General features: G+C 43.7%; 1 protein-coding gene across 2 annotated transcripts in view; it reads right to left on the bottom strand.

Moving 5' to 3' along the window:
* Positions 1-22,278, bottom strand: part of LOC129839163 (phosphofurin acidic cluster sorting protein 2-like) — a 93,726-nt gene that overhangs the window by 54,347 nt on the left and 17,101 nt on the right. The gene's annotated exons all lie outside the window — the stretch shown is intronic.

Here is a 22,278-nt window from a genome sequence, read left to right as displayed (position 1 = left end):
AATGTCTGTGGGCATAATTCTATTCAGACTAGGCATACTGTATTCACTGTGTGTGTGTGTGTGTGTGTGTGTGTGTGTGTGTGTGTGTGTGTGTGTGTGTGTGTGTGTGTGTGTGTGTGTGTGTGTGTGTGTGTGTGTGTGTGTGTCCATAGCGCACTTGTGATGGAGTTTTCAAAACAAATGGCCACTGGATTGATGCAAATAATCAGGGTTCTGCCAGGTAGGAATAGGCTACTTTGTAGTTACCTTTTACTTACATTTCCATCTCCTCGACCACGGTTAGGCTACCATTAGCATCGTTAAAGGCTACACAAAGTGGTAGACATAGGCCCTACGCGCACTGCACACACACAGACAGGGGCATTCCCATGCTGTTGTTTCCTCTTCAGAAAGTTGGTATATGTTTGGTAAATCGCACATTACTGTTTGAATAAATCACGATAATAAAAATAATAAAAAAGCTAATTCTGAAACGAAAACTAACGTGGCCGGGTCCATTTTAAGCCCTGGCACCCTTGCGACCATTTAAAAATGTGTGTAGCAATGCCAGGTAAAACGGTCGCAAATGCGACTGTTTTGGTCGCAGTATCAAACCCTGTATAGAGACCTAATTAGCTCTCCGTCATTAATCTAACAGCTCAAGGAGAAGATATGCTATTGGATGGTAGGCTTATTACAATATAGTACTGTTCATTAATAAATGGTTATGAATCCATATTTTGAATTTCCAAATGATAAAAAATGCCTCTAGTGCTTACAATTTTGAATGTATATATTGCTAATAAATCTTTATAAGGTTTTATTAAAAGTGGGTACTGGCAAAACTTTATCCAATAGACTTAGGCGCTCGTGCCAGATTGCTGACTATTGGTTAAAAAGCCCTATCCATAAGGAAATAGAAAAGACACTGTTTGTGAGTCTAGCAACATTAACACAACACAAAAAAACTGCAGGCAGTGAACCATTGAACCTCAAATGTATGAAAACAAGGTAGACAATAAAAAACATCTGGACACCATCTGCATGCTACGAAGAGATATCTTTTTAATTATTACAACATTTCAAAACGGCAATAGGTCTTCGTCAGGAGACCAGGAAACCAATGTACGCAGGCAGCCACATGAAAACATGACAGAAAAGTAGGGAAGAAAATGGATAATGTATTGTCAGTTGAGCTCTGAATACGAGTGCTGCTGTGAGCTTCATTCAAATCTCACAGTGGCCCTTAGCTCTTCGTTTTCCCCTCGGACTGTAAGTGCGCCCGAAATGGCAGCATATTCTCTAAAGTGCACTATGGGCCCTGGTACAAAGTAGTGCACTAAATGGGGAATAAGGGGCCATTTGGGATGTAGCCTCTATCGAAGTACTGCATTGCCAGAGTATGAGTCATACAGGAAGCTAGAGACAGCTCCTATTCTTCCATTCTAGTGCATTTGGAGGAGAAAGTAGAGCTGGGGTTGAATGAATGTGTTTTCTTTCCCCTTTTCACTCTCTCTCACACTCTCTGTGACGGGGTGGCAACCTTGGTCAGCAGAGTGGAAAAACATTCACTTTCCAATTCCCCATGCACACAGACACTTACTCAGAAACACATACACACGCAAAAAAAAAATACAATGGAAATGCAAGCACATTCAACAAACTTACACCAAAAAACACACATCCTCTGACCCCAATCCCCCCCACCACACACACACACACACACACTGTCACGCCCTGACGTTAGAGAGCTTTTTATGTCTCTATTTTGGTTTGGTCAGGGTGTGATTTGGGTGGGCATTCTATGTTCTTTTTTCTATGTTTTGTATTTCTTTGTTTGGCCGGGTATGGCTCTCAATCAGGGACAGCTGACTATCGTTGTCTCTGATTGGGAACCATACTTAGGTAACTTTTCCCCACCGATGCTTTGTGAGTAGTTATTTTCTGTTTTGTGTTTCTGCACCTGACAGGACTGTTTCGGTTTCGTTCATTCTCTTTGTTATTTTTGTTATAGTGTTCAGTTTAAATAAAAAGCATGAACACTTACCACGCTGCGCTTTGGTCCGATTATTTCTCATCCGACGACACCCGTTACACACACATACATACAACCGAGGGGAAGTTGGGGGTCACAGTCTCTGTCTTTGAGAATTTGGACTCGTCTGGAGTGTAGTTGACAGGCAAACACAAACAGGCCAATTCAACATCCAGCACTGACAGCACACACACACACACAACAAGAGACATGCACATGCACGCGCTCACAGGCAGACCATACAAACACAAATACACAAACGCACCCAAAGAGATGCACACAAACACACATGGACACAAAGGGGCTGGAATGTTCGGAAGCAGTCATGGAGAAAACTTTGCGCTAACTCAGCACAAAGCCAGACCACCTGATTGAAAGCTTTCTGTACCGGCCATTCATCGGAAGGACAGAGGCAGAGAGAGAGAGAGAGAGGGGGGAGGGGGGGCTGGATGGACAGAGAGATGAAAAGAGAGGGTTGGGGGAGGGAGATTGAAATGTCTGGACATTCCAACACAGAGGGCAGTACACAAAAACTATCACAGTACCATAGAAAAAAGAATTGGACGAACATATTCAAGATAGATCAAGTGCAATATATTATACAAGAAATCGAACTGGATGGAATATGGGCAAAAATGCATCAACAGTTTTTTTTAAATCTTCAACATAGAAATGCTACCAAAAACGATTTACTGAAACTTGTTACCAATGATGGAGTCAACGATGATTCACTAAACAATATTTTGAAAGAAGAAGCAAAGTATTTTAAGCATTTGTTTTTATTTTGGTCTCCTCCATCTCCAGTAACGGAAGTTAATTGTATGGATTTGTTTTCTATTAATAATGTAAAATTAACAGCTGTACAGAAACACTCATGACACGGCCAAATTACAGAGGAGGAAATTCTTGACGCAATTAAAGCCTTTAACTGTGGCCAAGCTTCCTGCCATCCAGGACCTCTATACCAGGCGGTGTCAGAGGAAGGCACTAAAAATTGTCATAGGCTGCCTAGTCATAGGCTGTTCTCTCTGCTACTGCACTGCAAGCGGTACCGGAGTGCCAAGTCCAGGTCCAAAAGGCATCTCAACAGCTACTACCCCCAAAGCCTTAAGACTCCTGAACAGCTAATCAAATGGCGACCCAGACTATTTGCATTGCCCCCCCCCCCCCTCTTTTACGCTGCTGCTATTCTCTGTTTATTATCTATGCATAGTCACTTTAACTCTACCTACATGTACATATTACCTCAATTACCTCGACTAACCAGTGCCCCCGCACATTGACTCTGTACCGGTACCCCTTGTAAATACAGTTGAAGTTGGAAGTTTACATACCCTTAGGTTGGAATCATTAAAACTCGGTTTTCAACCACTCCACAAATGTCCTGTTAACAAACTATAGTTTTGGCAAGTCGGTTAGGACATCTACTTTGTGCATGACACAAGTAATTTTTCCAACAAGTGTTTAAGTACAGATTATTTCACTTATATTTCACTGTATCGCAATTCCAGTGGGTCAGAAGTTTACATGCACTAAGTTGACTGTGCCTTTAAACAGCTTGGAAAATTCCAGAAAATTATGGCTTTAGAAGCTTCTGATAGGCTAATTGACATCATTTGAGTAAATTGTAGGTGTACCTGTGGATGTATTTCAAGGCCTACCTTCAAACTCAGTGCCTCTTTGCTTGACATCATGGGAAAATCAAAAGAAATCAGCCAAGACCTCAGGAAAAAAATTGCAGACCTTCACAAGTCTTGTTTATCCTTTAAGCAATTTCCAAACGCCTGAAGGTACCACTTTCATCTGTACAAACAATAGTATGCAAGTATAAACTCCATGGGACCACGCAGCCGTCATAACGCTCAGGAATGAAATGCGTTCTGTCTCCTAGAGATGAACGTACTTTGGTGCGAAAAGTGCAAATCAATCCCAGAGCAACAAAAGACCTTGTGAAGATGCTGGAGGAAACAGGTACAAAAGTACCTAAATTCACAGTAAAACGAGTCCTATATCGACATAACCTGAAAGGATGCTCAGCAAGGAAGAAGCCACTGTTCCAAAACCGCCATAAAAAAGCCAGACTACGGTTTGCAACTGCACATGGGGACAAAGATCGTACTTTTTGGAGAAATGTCCTCTGGTCTGATGAAACAAAAATGGCCATAATGACCATCATTATGTTTGGAGGAAAAAGGGGGAAGCTTGCAAGCCGAAGAACACCATCCCAACCGTGAAGTACGGGGGTGACAGCATCATGTTGTGGGGGTGCTTTGCTGCAGGAGGGACTGGTGCACTTCACAAAATAGATGGCATCATGAGGAAAGAAAAGTATGTGGATATATTGAAGCAACATCTCAAGACATCAGTCAGGAAGTTCAAGCTTGGTCGCAAATGGGTCTTCCAAATGGACAATGACCACAAGCATACTTCCAAAGTTGTGGCAAAATGGCTTAAGGATAACAAAGTCAAGGTATTGGAGTGGCCATCACAAAGCCCTGACCTCATTCATATAGAAAATTTGTGGGCGGAACTGAAAAAGCGTGTGCGAGCAAGGAGGCCTATAAACCTGACTCAGTTACACCAGCTCTGTCAGGAGGAATGGGCCAAAATTCACCCAACTTATTGTGGGAAGCTTGTGGAAGGCTAGCCAAAACATTTCACCCACGTTAATCAATTTAAAGGCAATTCCACCCAATACTAATTGAGTGTATGTGCACTTCTGACCCACTGGGAATGTGTTGAAAGAAATAAAAGCTGAAATAAATCATTCTCTCTACTATTATTCTGACATTTCACATTCTTAAAATAAAGTTGTGATCCTAACTGACCTAAGTCAGGGAATCTTTACTAGGATTAAATGTCAGGAATTGTGAACAACTGAGTTGTAATGTATTTGGCTAAGGTGTATGTAAACTTGAGATTGCCTGCAATGACAACAAGCTCAGTCCGATGATGCTGTGACACACCACCCCAGACCGTGACAGACCCTTCACCTCCAAATTGATCCCGCTCCAGAGTACAGGCCTTGGTGTAACGCTCATTTCTTTGACGATAAACGCGAATCTGACTATTTCCACGGGTGAGACAAAACCGCGACTCGTCAGTGAAGAGCACTTTTTGCCAGTACTGTCTGGTCCAGCGACGGTGGGTTTGTGCCCATAGGCAACGTTGATGCCGGTGATGTCTGGTGAGGACCTGCCTTACAACAGGCCTACAAGCCCTCAGTCCAGCCTCTCTCAGCCTATTGCAGACTGTTTGAGCACTGACGGAGGATTCTGTGTTCCTGGTGTAACTCGGGCAGTTGTTGTTGCCATCTTGTACCTGTCCCGCAGGTGTGATGTTCGGATGTACCGATCCTGTGCAGGTGTTGTTACACGTGGTCTGCCACTCCGAGGATGATCAGCTGTCCATCCTGTATCCCTGTAGCGCTGTCTTAGGCGTCTCACAGTACAGCTATTGCAATTTATTGCCCTGGCCACATCTGCAGTCCTCATGGCTCCTTGCAGCATGTCTAAGGCACATTCACGCAGATGAGCAGGGACCCTGGGCATCTTTCTTTTTGTGTTTGTCAGAGTCAGTAGAAAGGCCTCTTTAGTGTCCTAAGTTTACATAACTGTGACCTTAATTGCCTACCATCTGTGAGCTGTTAGTGTCTTAACGACCATTCCATAGGTGCATGTTAATTAATTGTTTATGGTTCATTGAACAAGCATGGGAAACAGTGTTAAACCCTTTACAATGAAGATCTGTGAAGTTATTTGGATTTTTACAAATTATCTTTGAAAGACAGGGTCCTGAAAAAGGGACATTTATGTTTTTGCTGAGTATATACAGTATATCACAAAAGTGAGTACACCCCTCACATTTTTGTAAATATTTGAGTATATCTTTTCATGTGACAACACTGAAGAAATGACACTTTGCTACAATGTAAAGTAGTGAGTGTACAGCTTGTATAACAGTGTACATTTGCTGTCCCCTCAAAATAACTCAACACACAGCCATTAATGTCTAAACCGCTGGCAACAAAAGTGAGTACACCCCTAAGTGAAAATGTCCAAATTGGGCCAAAGTGTCAATATTTTGTGTGGCCACCATCATTTTCCAGCACTATATATATAGTCGTGTCCAAAAGTTTTGAGAATGACACAAATAGTAATTTTCACAAAGTCTGCTGCCTCAGTTTGTATGATGTCAATTTGCATATAGTCCAGAATGTTATGAAGAGTGATCAGATGAATTGCAATTAATTGCAAAGTCCCTCTTTACCATGCAAATGAACTGAATCCCCCAAAAACATTTCCACTGCATTTCAGCCCTGCCACAAAAGGACCAGCTGACATCATGTCAGTGATTCTCTCGTTAACACATGAGTGAGTGTTGACGAGGACAAGGCTGGAGATCACTCTGTCATGCTGATTGAGTTCGAATAACAGACTGGAAGCTTCAAAAGGAGGGTGGTGCTTGGAATCATTGTTCTTCCTCTGTCAACCATGATTACCTGCAAGGAAACACGTGCCGTCATCATTGCTTTGTACAAAAAGGGCTTCACAGGTAAGGATATTGTCTGGGTTGGCGCCCCCCCCCTTGGGTTGTGCCGTGGCAGAAATCTTTGTGGGCTATACCTGGCCTTGTCTCAGGATGGTAAACTGGTGGGTGAAGATATCCCTCTAGTGGCGTGGGGGCTGTGCTTTGGCAAAGTGGGTGGGGTTATATCCTGCTTGTTTGGCCCTGTCCGGGGGTATCATCGGATGGGGCCACAGTGTCTCCTGACCCGTCCTGTCTCAGCCTCCAGTATTTATGCTGCAGTAGTTTGTGTCGGGGGGCTAGGGTCACTCTGTTATATTTCTCCTGTCTTATCCGGTGTCCTGTGTGAATTTAAGTATGCTCTCTCTAATTCTCTCTTTCTCTCTCTCGGAGGACCTGAGCCCTAGGACCATGCCTCAGGACTACCTGGCATGATGACTCCTTGCTGTCCCCAGTCCACCTGGCCGTGCTGCTGCTCCAGTTTCAACTGTTCTGCCTGCGGCTATGGAACCCTGACCTGTTCACCGGACATGCTACCTGTCCCAGACCTGCTGTTTTCAACTCTCTGGAGACAGCAGGAGCGGTAGAGATACTCTCAATGATCGGCTATGAAAAGCCAACTGACATTTACTCCGGAGGTGCTGACTTGTTGCACCCTCGACAACTACTGTGATTATTATTATTTGACCATGCTGGTCATTTATGAACATTTGAACATCTTGGCCATGTTCTGTTATAATCTCCACCCGGCACAGCCAGAAGAGGACTGGCCACCCATCATAGCCTGGTTCCTCTCTAGGTTTCTTCCTAGGTTTTGGCCTTTCTAGGGAGTTTTTCCTAGACACCAGGGTTCTACATCTGCATTGCTTGCTGTTTGGGGTTTTAGTATGGGTTTCTGTACAGAACTTTGATATATCAGCTGATGTAAGAAGGGCTATATAAATAAATTTGATATTGCTGCCTGTTAGATTGCACCTAAATCAACCATTTATCGGATCATCAAGAACTTCAAGCAAACATTTTACACAGTCTCTGACCTATTTCTTTTATTTAACCTTTATTTAACTAGGCAAGTCAGTTAAGAACAAATTCTTATTTACAATGACGGCCTACCAAAAGGCAAAAGGCCTCTTGCGGGGACAGGGGCTGGGATTAAAAAATATATATAACTATAGGACAAAACACACATCACGACAAGAGAGACAACACAACACTACATGAAGAGAGACCTAAGACAACAACATAGCAAGGCAGCAACACAACAGGACAACAACATGGTAGCAACATAACATGGTAGCAGCACAAAACGTGGTACAAACATTATTGGGCACAGACAACAGCACAAAGGGCAAGAAGGTAGAGACAACAATACATCACGCAAAGCAGCCACAACTGTCAGTAAGAGTGTCCATGATTGAGTCTTTGAATGAAGAGATTGAGATAAAAGTGTCAATTTTAGCGTTTGTTGCAGCTCGTTCCAGTTGTTAGCTGCAGTAAACTGAAAAGACAAGCGACCCAGGAACGTGTGTGCTTTCGGGACCTTTAACAGAATGTGATTGGCAGAACAGGTGTTATATGTGGAGGATGAGGGCTGCTGTAGATATCTCAGATAGGGGGGAGTGAGGCCTAAGAGGGTTTTATAAATAAGCATCAACCAGTGGGTCTTGCGACGGGTACACAGATATGACCAGTTTACATGACCTAAACAATGACCTTGTCAATGACCTAAACAATTTTCAGGACAGACATCCCAGCTAATAAAGTTTTACAAATAACTAAAAAATGCTACTCACAGATGGCTGAATGCTCAACACTTTATATTAGACAGCAAGGCTCTTGATCCAAGAGGGGATTCTCTGCTGTTTCCGGAAAGCGAAGCTTGATTTTGGAAGAAGCTAGCCACTTAGTTAGACAACTAGTTACTAAATTAGCAAAACTGCAGAGTATTTAGTATATTTTAGACAGTTAACTTAATAGTTGTAAGATGTCTAGCTGGCAAACATTTATTTCTGAATTCCATACGGTAACTAGATCACCCGGTGCGTGTTGCACAACAGTGAGAGACAGTGACTCACCAATAGTGTTCGTACCATGTTGTGCTGCTGCCATGTTGTGTTGCTACCATGTTGTTGTCATGTTGTGTTGCTACCATGCTGTGTTGGCATGTGTTGTTGCCATGCTATGTTGTTGTCTCTCTGTATGTAATGGTGTGTTGTCTCTCTTGTCATGATGTGTGTTTTGTCCTATATTTCTATTTAATGTATTTATAAAAGAAAATGTAACTTGGAGGACTGAGATTGAGGCCAATGCTGACCCCACATCAGCAGTGTGTAGCCCTTTCCTGCAGTCAAATGACCTCGTGGTCTCATGGGTGGAATGTTATTCATATCTTTCATTATTTCATCATTAATAAACAATACAAATCCGGTGTTTCTGTGTCAAACGGTTCTGTTTTATTTCAGTCTTCTGCGATGTATATAAAGTGTAATATTGGGACGCAAACTCAAAACTGAATACATTTCAACTCTATATCGCACATGGTACAGGTGTCTTCTTTTTGTTAAGCCCGTAACCACGTGTGTGAGGTATAGACCTTTGTTTCAAAGTAGATTTGTTTAAGACTACCAAGAAACACCGTGTGACCCTGATTTAGCCCACTGCAGTAAAAGTTTGAGTCAGAACAACTGATAAAGATTAATATCAGGGTAGGGAGAGGTGGTCCCACATCAGTTGTTATTGGCAGAACTACTAATAATGGCATACGGTTGTTAACTGGGGATAAGTTGTGGCATCAGGGCAGAAAGAAAGCCAGACATAAGGGCTTATCCCGGGTATTGATAGTGTCTCTGTCCCCGGGGAAACGTTTGTGGGTTAATGGGAAAACTAAAAGCTGTACTTAATTACTGTGTGTGTGTGTGTGTGTGTGTGTGTGTGTGTGTGTGTGTGTGTGGCATATGTGAGTGAGTGTAACGGGCTTCCTCCTTCTCCTCATCCGAAGAGGAGTAGCAAGGATTTGACCAAAGTGCAGCGGGTTGTGAATACATAATGATTTATTAAAGCAAACGACGAAACACGAAAACAAACACTTGGAAGGATTACAAAATAACAAAACAACGTAGACTGACCTGAACGTAATAACTTACATGTAACACGAAGAACGCACGAACAGGGAAAACAGACTAGCCGAAAACCGAACGAACAAACATACCGAAACAGTCCCGTGTGGCGCAACATACACAGACACGGAAGACAACCACCCACAACAAACAATGTGAAACAACCTACCTTAATATGACTCTCAATTAGAGGAAACGCCAAACACCTGCCTCTAATTGAGAGCCATACCAGGCAACCCATTAACCCAACATAGAAAACACATAACATAGACTACCCACCCAAAACTCACGCCCTGACCAATTAAACACATACCAAACAACAGAAAACAGGTCAGGAACGTGACAGTGAGAGAAATAATGAATTGAGAAACGCTGCTGTATTAAACCCTTTCCGACTGAAGTGTACCACAAGGTTCTGTATTGAACCATCTTAGTTCTGCAATATACTGCACTGTAGTCTTATCTACCCTTTCTTATGCTATTATATTGCACTCTCACCTTTTCTTAACAGTAACAACACATCTAGGCTTCCTATTTGGAAAATGCTAATGGAATTACAACTTAATGAAATATAATGTAAATGCAGCAGGCTTGAATTCGGCCCTTATGTCTCTGTGCAGTATGGCTGCACAGAGACAGTGACATTACCATAAAACCCAATACACACGGATAAAGTTGTGTGTTTCTGAAAATACGGACTTGTATGAAGCCATTAATGGAGTCCTTTAGTATTTAATTTTACAATGCATTATACAGTGGGGCAAAAAAGTATTTAGTCAGCCACCAATTGTGCAAGTTCTCCCACTTAAAAAGATGAGAGAGGCCTGTAATTTTCATCATAGGTACACTTCAACTATGACAGACAAATGAGTAAAAAAAATCCAGAAAATCACATTGTAGGATTTTTAATGAATTTATTTGCAAATTATGGTGGAAAATAAGTATTTGGTCACCTACAAACAAGCAGGATTTCTGGCTCTCACAGACCTGTAACTTCTTCTTTAATAGGCTCCTCTGTCCTCCACTCGTTACCTGTATTAATGGCACCTGTTTGAACTTGTTATCAGTATAAAAGACACCTGTCCACAACCTCAAACAGTCACACTCCAAACTCCACTATGGCCAAGACCAAAGAGCTGTCAAAGGACACCAGAAACAAAATAGGTAAGCAGCTTGGTTTGAAGAAATCAACTGTGGGAGCAATTATTAGGAAATGGAAGACATACAAGACCACTGATAATCTCCCTCGATCTGGGGCTCCACGCAAGATCTCACCCCGTGGGGTCAAAATGATCACAAGAACAGTGAGCAAAAATCCCAGAACCACACGGGGGGACCTAGTGAATGACCTGCAGAGAGCTGGGACCAAAGTAACAAAGCCTACTATCAGTAATACACTATGCCGCCAGGGACTCAAATCCTGCAGTGCCAGACGTGTCCCACTGCTTAAGCCAGTACATGTCCAGGCCCGTCTGAAGTTTGCTAGAGAGCATTTGGATGATCCAGAAGAAGATTGGGAGAATGTCATATGGTCAGATGAAACCAAAATATAACTTTTTGGTAAAAACTCAACGTCATGTTTGGAGGAATGTGCCAAAATACCAGCAACAGTGTGTGAAAACCTTGTGAAGACTTACAGAAAACGTTTGACCTCTGTCATTGCCAACAAAGGGTATAGAACAAAGTATTGAGATAAACTGTTGTTATTGACCAAATACTTATTTTCCACCAAAATTTGTAAATAAATTCATAAAAAAATCCTACAATGTGATTTTCTGGATTTTTTTTTCTTCTCATTTTGTCTGTCATAGTTGAAGTGTACCTATGATGAAAATTACAGGCCTCTCAAATCTTTTTAAGTGGGAGAACTTGCACAATTGGTGGCTGACTAAATACTTTTTTGCCCCACTGTATGTGGTTCTTGTCAATGTAGTATTTCCCCCAGCACTTGGCTCAGTGAATGAGTGATATCCCTGACCTTATGCAAACACATACTACCACACATACACCACAGACACAGACACGCACATGCATACACACACACACCAACCCGCACCCACCCACACACGCATTCATGAAAAACGAAAGGATAGTGGCAGAATTGCTCCTCACTACTGTATTCCCCCCGAGTCGCACCACAGATGTATAGAAAAGAGAAAGGGCATTCAGAGCAGTCAAAACACAAGGGGCTGATTGAAGTGATCTGTCACAGACGTACACACAGACATATCCATGCAAGTTTTATAAAATAGAACACAAATGCACGCGCATGTGCGCACACACACACACACACACACACACACACACACACACACACACACACACAAAGACTCCCTGTGTGTGTGTGTATGTGGCCCATTCATACATTGTGCCCATATGTCATATTACTAGAGGGGGGTGCTATAAATAATGGAAGGATGTGAGGAGGTTTGTGATTGGCTGATGATACTGGAAGGAAGTGGAGAGGACGTGATTGGCTGATAATACTGGAAGGATGTGGGGAGGAGGGTTGTGATTGGCTGAAAAAAGCAGCTCGGAGTGTGTTTGCTGACTCTTCTCTGCACCCCAAGGGAGTCTCAAGGAGAAGTAAAACACAGAGTTAGAATATACTATATTCAGTAGAGGCTCCTTAGAGGAGGAAGGGGAGGACCATCCTCCTTAGTGAATTTCATAAAAATAAAAATGTTAAAACATAGAAAAAGGTATCCTTTTTGGATAAAACTATGTCACCAAATAATTGATTAAAACACACTGTTTTGCAATGAAGGTCTACAGTAGCCTCAACAGCACTGTAGGGTAGCACCATGGTGTAGCCGGAGGACAGCTAGCTTCCGTCCTCCTCTTGGTACATTGACTTCAATAAAAACCTAGGAGGCTCATGGTTCTTACCCCCTTCCATAGACTTACACAGTAATTATGACAACTTCCAGAGGACGTCCTCCAACCTATCAGAGCTCTTGCAGCTTGAACTGACATGTTGTCCACCCAAACAAAGGATCAGAGAAGGAATCTAAAAATGTGGTGAGTAGTTGACTCAAAGAGAGAGAAAGACAATAGTTGAAAAGTTTTCAACAAATTAATTAATTAATTGACTAGGATGTTACTTTAGCTAATATGGGGACAATGATGTAGGCTGTGTGTAGCGGTTATGATATGGTTTGGCTTGGAAAGTTTTTTTTGCCTGGTCACATACAGCCGTCATTGAAGTCCATAAACAAAGGAAAAAGGTGAGAGGAGGAGAGTGCATAGAAGCTAGAATGAATACAACATGGCTGCTATGATTATGGACGTATTCATTCCGCCGATTCCATTGAAAAACGGAAGTAAACGAGACTGGGATAAAAATACCTGAATTTGTCCAATAAAAACTAATGATTACATCCTGAATAAGCTAGATGCAGGCAAGAGTGTGCAAGACAGTATTGAATGTGTCACAGTCTGTCCATGTGTCACTGTCTGTCATCTCAAATGTTTCCCTCGACCTGTGTGCACCTACGTTGTAAACGTTCATTCATAGGCTAGGTTGTAGCAACCTCATGATGGGTATAGGGAAAATGTGTGTATCATGTAGTAGACTAAACTACGATGTTACATTGAACTGGGTGAATGGAATATGAATGACAGTCATCCAACGTGCTATAATAGAAATAATGAAACCATTTTTTGTCCTCCCTCATCATAAAATGCACTAACCGCCACTGACTGTATTAAGCGTACGTATGGTCAGAATATGGAGTAAAACACACACACACACACACACACACACACACACACACACACACACACACACACACACACACACACACACACACACACACACACACACACTTGTATTGGCAATCACTTGACAGAATGAAGCACACATATCATCACACAACTTTACTAAAAAAGAGGGGACAAATGTCAAGAGGACATCGTAGCTCCCAAAATATTATATAATTTCTTTCTATTATTTCTGCCTTTGATCATGACCCAATACATTGTCTGTGGAGTTGCTAATCTCTCTGTAAGGGCCTTGACACATTAGAGAGAGAAGCAGGTTGCTTCCTGACGAGTTGTTCAAGGCTTTAAGAAGATTAACTATGATTGGTCTAGCTCGTTCCATTTCAGCACCAAAACAGGGACACAAAAACACATGGCTCCTAATCTCCCCGCCTCCCGCCAGAAAGAGGATTGGACGTTGAATTGGTCGGATTTTACTTTTGGATGTCGGTGAAATCTGCGGCTAAAGGTTGTGTTATTGTCATGCCTTTATATTATGTTCTGGCTGTACAAGTGTATTTTACAATTATTTAATTAAATCAAAATGTCAAATCAACCCACCCGTGAGTGACAATTACCTCAGTGTTTCCCAAACCTTTACGATCGATCCCCTCCCACTTGCTGTGATTTCATGTGGTTACATTTGAATATTTCAAAGTTGGAAGCCGTCTAAGACTATTGGCTATAGTCTGTCAATAGATTGACTACCTCCGATGACACAGCAAAAAACTAATTAGGAGTGTGCACCATATCCATTTTGATTACAAACTACTTTTCTCTCTCTCTCTGCTGTGCCCTACATTATGCCCACAGCCTTGGGGGTTGTGTAATCCTGTGGTCGTGCCACACAGACATGGCACAACATCAACAATCCTCAGCTTGTGACATTTACAGGGGGTGGCCATGACTCTTCAGGCTTTACGAGCTAATGTACTACTCAATTCCTTCCAAAGCAAGTCCAAACATGCTAGCTCTGACACATTAAGAGCAGCTTCATCACCTTTATGTCACACCCTGATCTGTTTCACCTGTCCTCGTTATTGTCTCCACCCCCTCCAGGTGTCGCTTGTTTACTCCAGTGTATTTCTGTGCCAGTTCGTCTTGTATGTCCATGCCTACCAGCTTTTTTCCCCCCCCCCCCGTTTTCCTGCTTTGCCCTTTCTCCTTTTTCTAGTCCTCCCGGTTTTGACCCTTGCCTGTTCTGGACTCTGTACCCGCCTGCCTGACCATTCTGCCTGCCCTAACCTCGACCTTGCCTGCCACTCTGTTCCTCCTGGAACAGAGTGGCAGGTTAATCTAAGCCAAGTTCTGTTGTGAATGGGATAGCTACTTGCTTTGACAAACACTGTGGGACTAAGCAGCCTGCCTATTTCTGTTGGAACCGAGCAATCAACAGGAAATGCCTGCGCCGAGCGCCAAGAAAAGATGGGAGCACTATCTTCCTTATTGAGACATACAGAACAATAGCTGGGAGGGATATTATTATTATTTATTTTTTATTTAACCTTTATTTAACCAGGTAGGCCAGTTGAGAATTGACAACTGCGACCTGGCCAAGATAAAGCAAAGGAGTGCGACAAAAAACAACAACACAGAGTTACACATGGGAAAAACAAACGCACAGTCAATAACACAATAGAAAAATCTATATACAGTGTGTGCAAATGTAGTACGGTTAGGGAGGTAAGGCAATAACTAGGCCATAGTGGTTAAATAATTACAATTTAGCATTAACACTGGAGTGATAGATGTGCAGATTTTTATTTATTTATTTATTTACCGTTATTTTACCAGGTAAGTTGACTGAGAACACGTTCTCATTTGCAGCAACGACCTGGGGAATAGTTACAGGGGAGAGGAGGGGGATGAATGAGCCAATTGTAAACTGGGGATTATTAGGTGACCATGATGGTTTGAGGGTCAGATTGGGAATTTAGCCAGGACACCGGGGTTAACACCCCTACTCTTACGATAAGTGCCATGGGATCTTTAATGACCTCAGAGAGTCAGGATACCCGTTTAACGTCCCATCCGAAAGACAGCACCCTACACAGGGCAGTGTCCCCAATCACTGCCCTGGGGTATTGGGATATTTTTTAGACCAGAGGAAAGAGTGCCTCCTACTGGCCCTCCAACACCACTTCCAGCAGCATCTGGTCTCCCATCCAGGGACTGACCAGGACCAACCCTGCTTAGCTTCAGAAGCAAGCCAGCAGTGGTATGCAGGGTGGTATGCTGCTGGAATGATGATGATGTGCAAGTAGAGATATTGGGGTGCAAAAAAACAAAAACAATATGGGGATGAGGTAGTTAGGTGGGCTATTTACAGATGGGCTGTGTACAGGTGCAGTGATCGGTAAGCTGCTCTGACAGCTGATGTTTAAAGTTAGTGAGGGAGATATTAGTCTCCAGCTTCAGTGATTATTGCAATTCGTTCCAGTCATTGGCAGCAGATAACTGTAAGGAAAGGCGGCCAAAGTAGGAGTTGGCTTTGGGGATGACCAGTGAAATATACCTACGGGTGGATGTTGCTATGGTGAACAGTGAGCTGAGATAAGGCGGGGCTTTACCAAGCAAAGACTTATAGATGACCTGGAGCCAGTGGGTTTGGCGACAAATATGTAGCGAGGGCCGGCCAACGAGAGCATACAGGTCGCAGTGGTGGGTAGTATATGGGGCTTTGGTGACAAAATGGATGGCACTGTGATAGACTACATCCAATTTGCTGAGTAGAGTGTTGGAGGCTATTTTGTAAATGACATCGCCGAAGTCAAGGATCGGTAGGATAGTCAGTTTTACGAGAGTATGTTTGGCAACATGAGTGAAGGAGGCTTTGTTGTGAAATAGGATGCCGATTCTAGATTTAATTTTGGATTGGAGATGCTTAATGTGAGTCTGTAAGGAGAGTTTACAGTCTAACCAGACACCTAGGTATTTGTAGTTGTCAACATATTATAAGTCAGAACCATCCAGAGTAGTGATGCTAGTCGGGTGGGAGGGTGCGGGCAGCAATCGGTTGAAGAGCATGCATTTAGTTTTACTAGCATTTAAGAGCAGTTGGAGGCCACGGAAGGAGTGTTGTATGGCGCTGAAGCTCGTTTCGAGGTTTGCTAACACAGTGTCCAAAGAAGGGCCAGATGTATACAGAATGGTGTCATCTGCGTAGAGGTGGATCAGAGAATCACCAGCAGCAAGAGCGACATCATTGCTATATACAGAGAAAAGAGTCGGCCCGAGAATTGAACCCTGTGGCACCCCCATAGAGACTGCCAGAGGTCCGGACAACAGGCCCTCCAATTTGACACACTGAACTCTATCTGAGAAGTAGTTGGTGAACCAGGCGAGGCAGTCATTTGAGAAATCAAGGCTATTGAGTCTACTGATAAGAATGCGGTGATTGACAGAGTCGAAAGCCTTAGCCAGGTCGATGAAGACGGCTGCGTAGTACTGTCTTTTATCGATGGCGGTTATATCGTTTAGGACCTTGAGCCTGGCTGAGGTGCACCCATGACCAGCTCGGAAACCAGATTGCATAGTGTATAAGGTACGGTGGGATTCTAAATGGTCGGTGATCTGTTTGTAAACTGGGCTATCGAAGACTTTAGAAAGGCATTGCAGGATGGATATAGGTCTGTAACAGTTTGGGTCTAGAGTGTCTCCCCCTTTGAAGAGGGGGATGACCGCGGCAGCTTTACAATCTTTAGGGATCGCAGACAATATGAAAGAGAGGTTGAACAGGCTAGTAATAGGGGTTGCAAGAATTGCAGCGGATAATTTTAGAAAGAGAGGGTCCAGATTGTCTAGCCCAGCTGATTTGTAGGGGGTCCAGATTTTGCAGCTCTTTCAGAACATCAGCTATCTGGATTTGGGTGAAGGAGAAGCGGGGGGGCTTGGGCAAGTTGCTGCCGGGGGTAGGAGTAGCCAGGTGAAAAGCATGGCCAGCTGTAGAAAAATGCTTAATGAAATTCTCGATTATCGTACATTTATCGATGGTGAAAGATAGCCTTTGATTTCCTAACTGACTTTGTATATAGGTTCCAGACTTCCCTGAAAAGTTGCATATCGCAGGGGCTATTCAATGCTAATGCAGTACGCCACAGGATGTTTTTGTGCTGGTCAAGGGCATTCAAGTCTGGAGTGAAGCAAGGGCTATATCTGTTCTTAGTTCTACATTTTTTGAACGGGGCATGCTTATTTAAGATGGTGAGGAAAGCACTTTTAAAGAACAACCAGGCATCCTCTACTGACGGGATGAGGTCAATATCCTTCCAGGATACCCGGGCCAGGTTGATTAGAAAGGCCTGCTCGCTGAAGTGTTTTAGGGAGCGTTTGACAGTGATGAGGGGTGGTCGTTTGACCGCAGACCCATTACGGATGCAGGCAATGAGGCAGTGGTCGCTTAGATCCTGGTTGAAGACAGCAGAGGTGTATTTAGAGGGCAAGTTGGTAAGGATGATATCTATGAGGGAGCCCATGTTTACAGATTTAGGGTTGTACCTGGTAGGTTCCTTGATCATTTGTGTGAGATTGAGGAGATCTAGCTTAGATTGTAGGACGGCCAGGGTTTTAAGCATATCCCAGTTTAGGTCACCTAACAGTACGAACTCTGAAGTCAATCAATTCCAGGGCACAGTTGGGGGCTGAGGGAGGTCGTTAAACGGCAACAGTGAGAGACGTATTTCTGGAAAGGTGGATTTTTAAAAGTAGAAGTAGAACTGTTAGGGCACAGACCTGGATAGTACGACAGAACTCTGCAGTAGATTACAACTCCGCCCCCTTTGGCAGTTCTATCTTGACGGAAAATGTTGTAGTTGGGGATGAAAATTTCTGCATTTTTGGTGGCCTTCCTAAGCCAGGATTCAAACACGGCTAGGACATCAGGGTTGGCGGAGTGTGCTAAAGCAGTGAATAAAACAAACTTAGGGAGCAGGCTTCTGATGTTAACATGCATGAAACCCTAGGCTTTTATGGTTACAGAAGTCAACAAATGAGAGCGCCTGGGGAATAGGTGTAGTACTGGGGGCTACAGGGCCTGGGTTAACCTACATCACTAGAGGAACAGAGGAGGAGTAGGATAAAGGTATGGCTAAAGGCTATAAGAACTGGTTGTCTAGTGCGTTGGGAACAGAGAATAAGAGGAGCAGATTTCTGGGCATGATAGAATAGATTCAGGGCATAACGTACAGACAGGGGTATGGTAGGATGTGAGTACAGTGAAGGTAAACCTAGGCATTGAGTGACGATGAGAGAGGTTGCATCTCTGGAGGCACCAGTTAAGCCAGGTGAGATCTACGCATGTGTGGGGAGTGGGACAAAAGAGCTATCTAATGCATGTTGAGCGGGACTGGGGGCTCTACAGTGAAATAAAACAATAAAAACGAACCGAAACAGCAGTAGACAAGGCATACTGACATTAGAGAGAGGCATAAAGCAATCACAGGTGTTGATCGGGAGAGCTAAGACAACAACGGGTAAATGGGGTGACAGGTAGCCTAGCGGTTAGAACGTTGGACTAGTAACAGGAAGGTTGCAAGATCGAAACCCCGAGCTGACAAGGTAAAAATCTGTCGTTCTGCCCCTGAACAAGGCAGTTAACCCACTGTTCTAGGCCGTCATTGAAAAGAAGAATTTGTTCTTAACTGACTTGCCTAGTTAAAAAGGTAAAATAAAAATTCCTGCGGCAGTGAAACATTGTGTTCTGCACTGCTGAGACAAGTCCAGCTAAATGTGAATGAAACAACAGGAGCGGAGTCATCACAGACTGGGTGTGTGTATGTGTGTGTGTTTTGTGGCCGAGAGAGCCACTCTCTTCCAGGCCCATTCACTACTAACTCATGCCCGTGCCACCCCGAGGGCAGGAATTGAGTCAAACAGGAAGTGACACAAGCTAGGTCAAACTTTAGTGTAGCAGTCTTTAGTGTATTTGACTAGGGCTGGACTAAAACAAATTTCAAGCACAACATCTGCAGTGATAACATTAGTTATAGTGTTTGGCTGGGGGAGGAAGACAGCAAGAGTTGAATTCAGGTTTTATATAAATTCCTACAAGTCTGCTGTAGCACAGGAAATGCTTGAATGAACATCTTCAAGTAACTGACTGCCAGGCTTGATGGCTGGCTTCGTGGCGAGATAGATAGATGGTGGCTCTTCCCACTCCCAAGTCTGTGGTTTCCTACCTGCCTTTGTGCTCCATAAACACACAATAAAGACTGAACTCAGAGCCGAAGACATAGGGCCCAGTAACCCAGCACGAAATCAACAGCGCAGTTTTCATTGGGCACCAAATGGAAGAAAACAGACTGAAACAGGATGGAACTACCCAGACTCCTATAAGCAGCACTAATTTATATTGTCTGTTGCAAATCTATAAAAATAAAAAAGTTTTGCCTCAAAGAATATTGCCCTGGCTCTAACGGCTCGGATGGAATGATAACAAATGAAAGGGTTTGTATCTGTGGCCTTAGCCACCGGACCACAGACTAAGCACATCAATTCCACACCGCTGCTTCAGAATCAATCAAATCAATCAAATGTATTTATAAAGCCCTTCTTACATCAGCTGATGTCACAAAGTGCTGTACAGAAACCCAGCCCAAAACCCCAAACAACAAGCAATGCAGATGTAGAAGCACAGTGGCTAGGAAAAACTCCCTAGAAAGGCCAGAACCTAGGAAGAAACCTAGAGAGGAACCAGGCTCTGAGGGGTGGCCAGTCCTCTTCTGGCTGTGCCGGGTGGAGATTATAACAGAACACGGCCAAGATGTTCAAACGTTCATAGATGGCCAGCAGGGTCAGATAATAAAAATCACAGTGGTTGTCGAGGGTGCAACAGGTCAGCACCTCAGTAGTAAATGTAAGTTGGCTTTTCATAGCCGATCATTCAGAGTTAGAGACAGCAGGTGCAGTAGAGAGAGAGTCCAAAACAACAGGTCCGGGACAAGTAGCACGATGACAATGACATGAGTCTCCGGCCTAAAACCAGAGCCAAGCATTCGTATCGATCCGTCTGTTTCTGTCCCTTCATATAGGCATCAAAACTGATCAGAGGCCAGTTTTTAGTTAACAGATGATAGTATTGATCACTCAGCACTTCTAGCCTGACAATGTTTGGACAGCTGGGGAAATCTCTGTAGTTGTGTTGGTTGGGAAGTTTATCACGCACACACGCACACACGCACGCGCGCGCACACACACACACAGCATCACTAATGCCACTAATGGCTGGTCGGAACTCAAGAGTAAGTAAGCCCGGGATACTGGAATGCACTATTTCCCCATGCTTATCCTGCTTCCTGCCATCAGCACAGTGAGACAGAGCATTCCATAAGTCAGGCTCACCCCCCTGCAACCCCCGATGGACCTCTCACCCTGCCCTTCCCAGTGATTCAATAAAAACATGGACGACAGGATGTTTCATCCTGAATGGAGATGGGGGTGGCTTGTACATGGATTATTACTCTGTGGAGTTAAAAACCGGACATAGGCCTATCTCAAGTGATTCCCTGTATGTGTTCTTAGGTGCATCATGAAGCAGGGGGTGGCCATTCATATCCACACAGCTGATGTGGGAGGAGGATTTTGTTCCCATCAATCAGTACACCTGATTCAACTAATCAAAGTCTTTGAATGATTAGTTTAATCAGGGTGGTTACTAAGGATGCACGATGTATCGGTGAGCATATCGGAATCGGACGATTATAGCTAAAAATGCCAACATCGGCATCGGCCCGATGTCTATTTTAACGTCGATGTGCAAAACCGATGTCAAAGCTGACGTGCATACCTATATAACGTAAGTAGATGGCCTATTGACGCCACGAAAAATACAGCGCTACACAGAACAAAAGCCCACACTTCCAACAACCAAACAAGTTCAAGTTGAGCAGTCATTTGACAGAGTAAGAACATTTCAGCGAGACAATTCGAAGGCGAAATTCATTAACGGCAGGATAATGGAATTTATTATGCTACTTGCTATGGGCGTCACAACTGACATTTGGACCAGCGACGTCAGTCCCGTGAGCATGCTGAGTCTGACAGCACAGTGGGTCGACGAGGATGTCATACTGAGGAAAGCTGTATTACATGCTCAAGAATGTGCTGGTTCTCATACCGCTGCTGCCATTTCAATGGCATTTGAGAACATGTTTGAAACTTGGAAACATGAACACACTCCTAGCGCCACTCGAGAAATAAGCTCAACTGCGTCTGCAGCAGACGTGATACCCTCTGTCATGGCATTGAAACGCCTGCTCAACAAAACTGCCGACACAGACCGTGGGGTTAAAACGTACAAAAGTACTCGAGGCTGTGAACAAGCGAATCGGTGGTATTCTCTCCGAGCTTCTTTACAGTATCGAGCATGGTGGCGACACAAAGTACAAGGACCGCTACTTCGATGCAGACGAAAAACAGGGTTTACCTGAAATGTTACATACACAGCTGGACAAGATGGAAACGGTCACAGTGACAGCGCGCACAGAGGAAGAGAGGCCACGGACAGACAGAGCTGAAACTTCACTGCATGACATGTATGATGGGGACATAAGTAAATGGCAACAAAATAACGTTTTGGTCAGTGTGGTGTGTAACCTTTATTTAACTAGGCAAGTCAGTTAAGAACAAATTCTTATTTTCAGTGACGGCCTACCCCGGCCGACGCTGGGCCAATTGTGCGCCGCCATATGGGACTCCCAATCACAGCCGGATGTGATACAGCCTGATTCGAACCAGGTACTGCAGTGACGCCTCTTACACTGTGTGTTAGACCATTGTGTCACTCAGGAGCCCAATGTGTATTGTAAGTTGACTTTGACATGCTGTGGCTTTCGGTTGCCTAGTTTGCTATTCATACACATA

The sequence above is a fragment of the Salvelinus fontinalis genome, chromosome 3 (assembly GCF_029448725.1).
Source record: "Salvelinus fontinalis isolate EN_2023a chromosome 3, ASM2944872v1, whole genome shotgun sequence".
Lineage (NCBI taxonomy): Eukaryota > Metazoa > Chordata > Actinopteri > Salmoniformes > Salmonidae > Salvelinus > Salvelinus fontinalis.
Note: the sequence above shows the minus strand (reverse complement) of the source record. Positions and strands in the feature narration are given on the sequence as shown.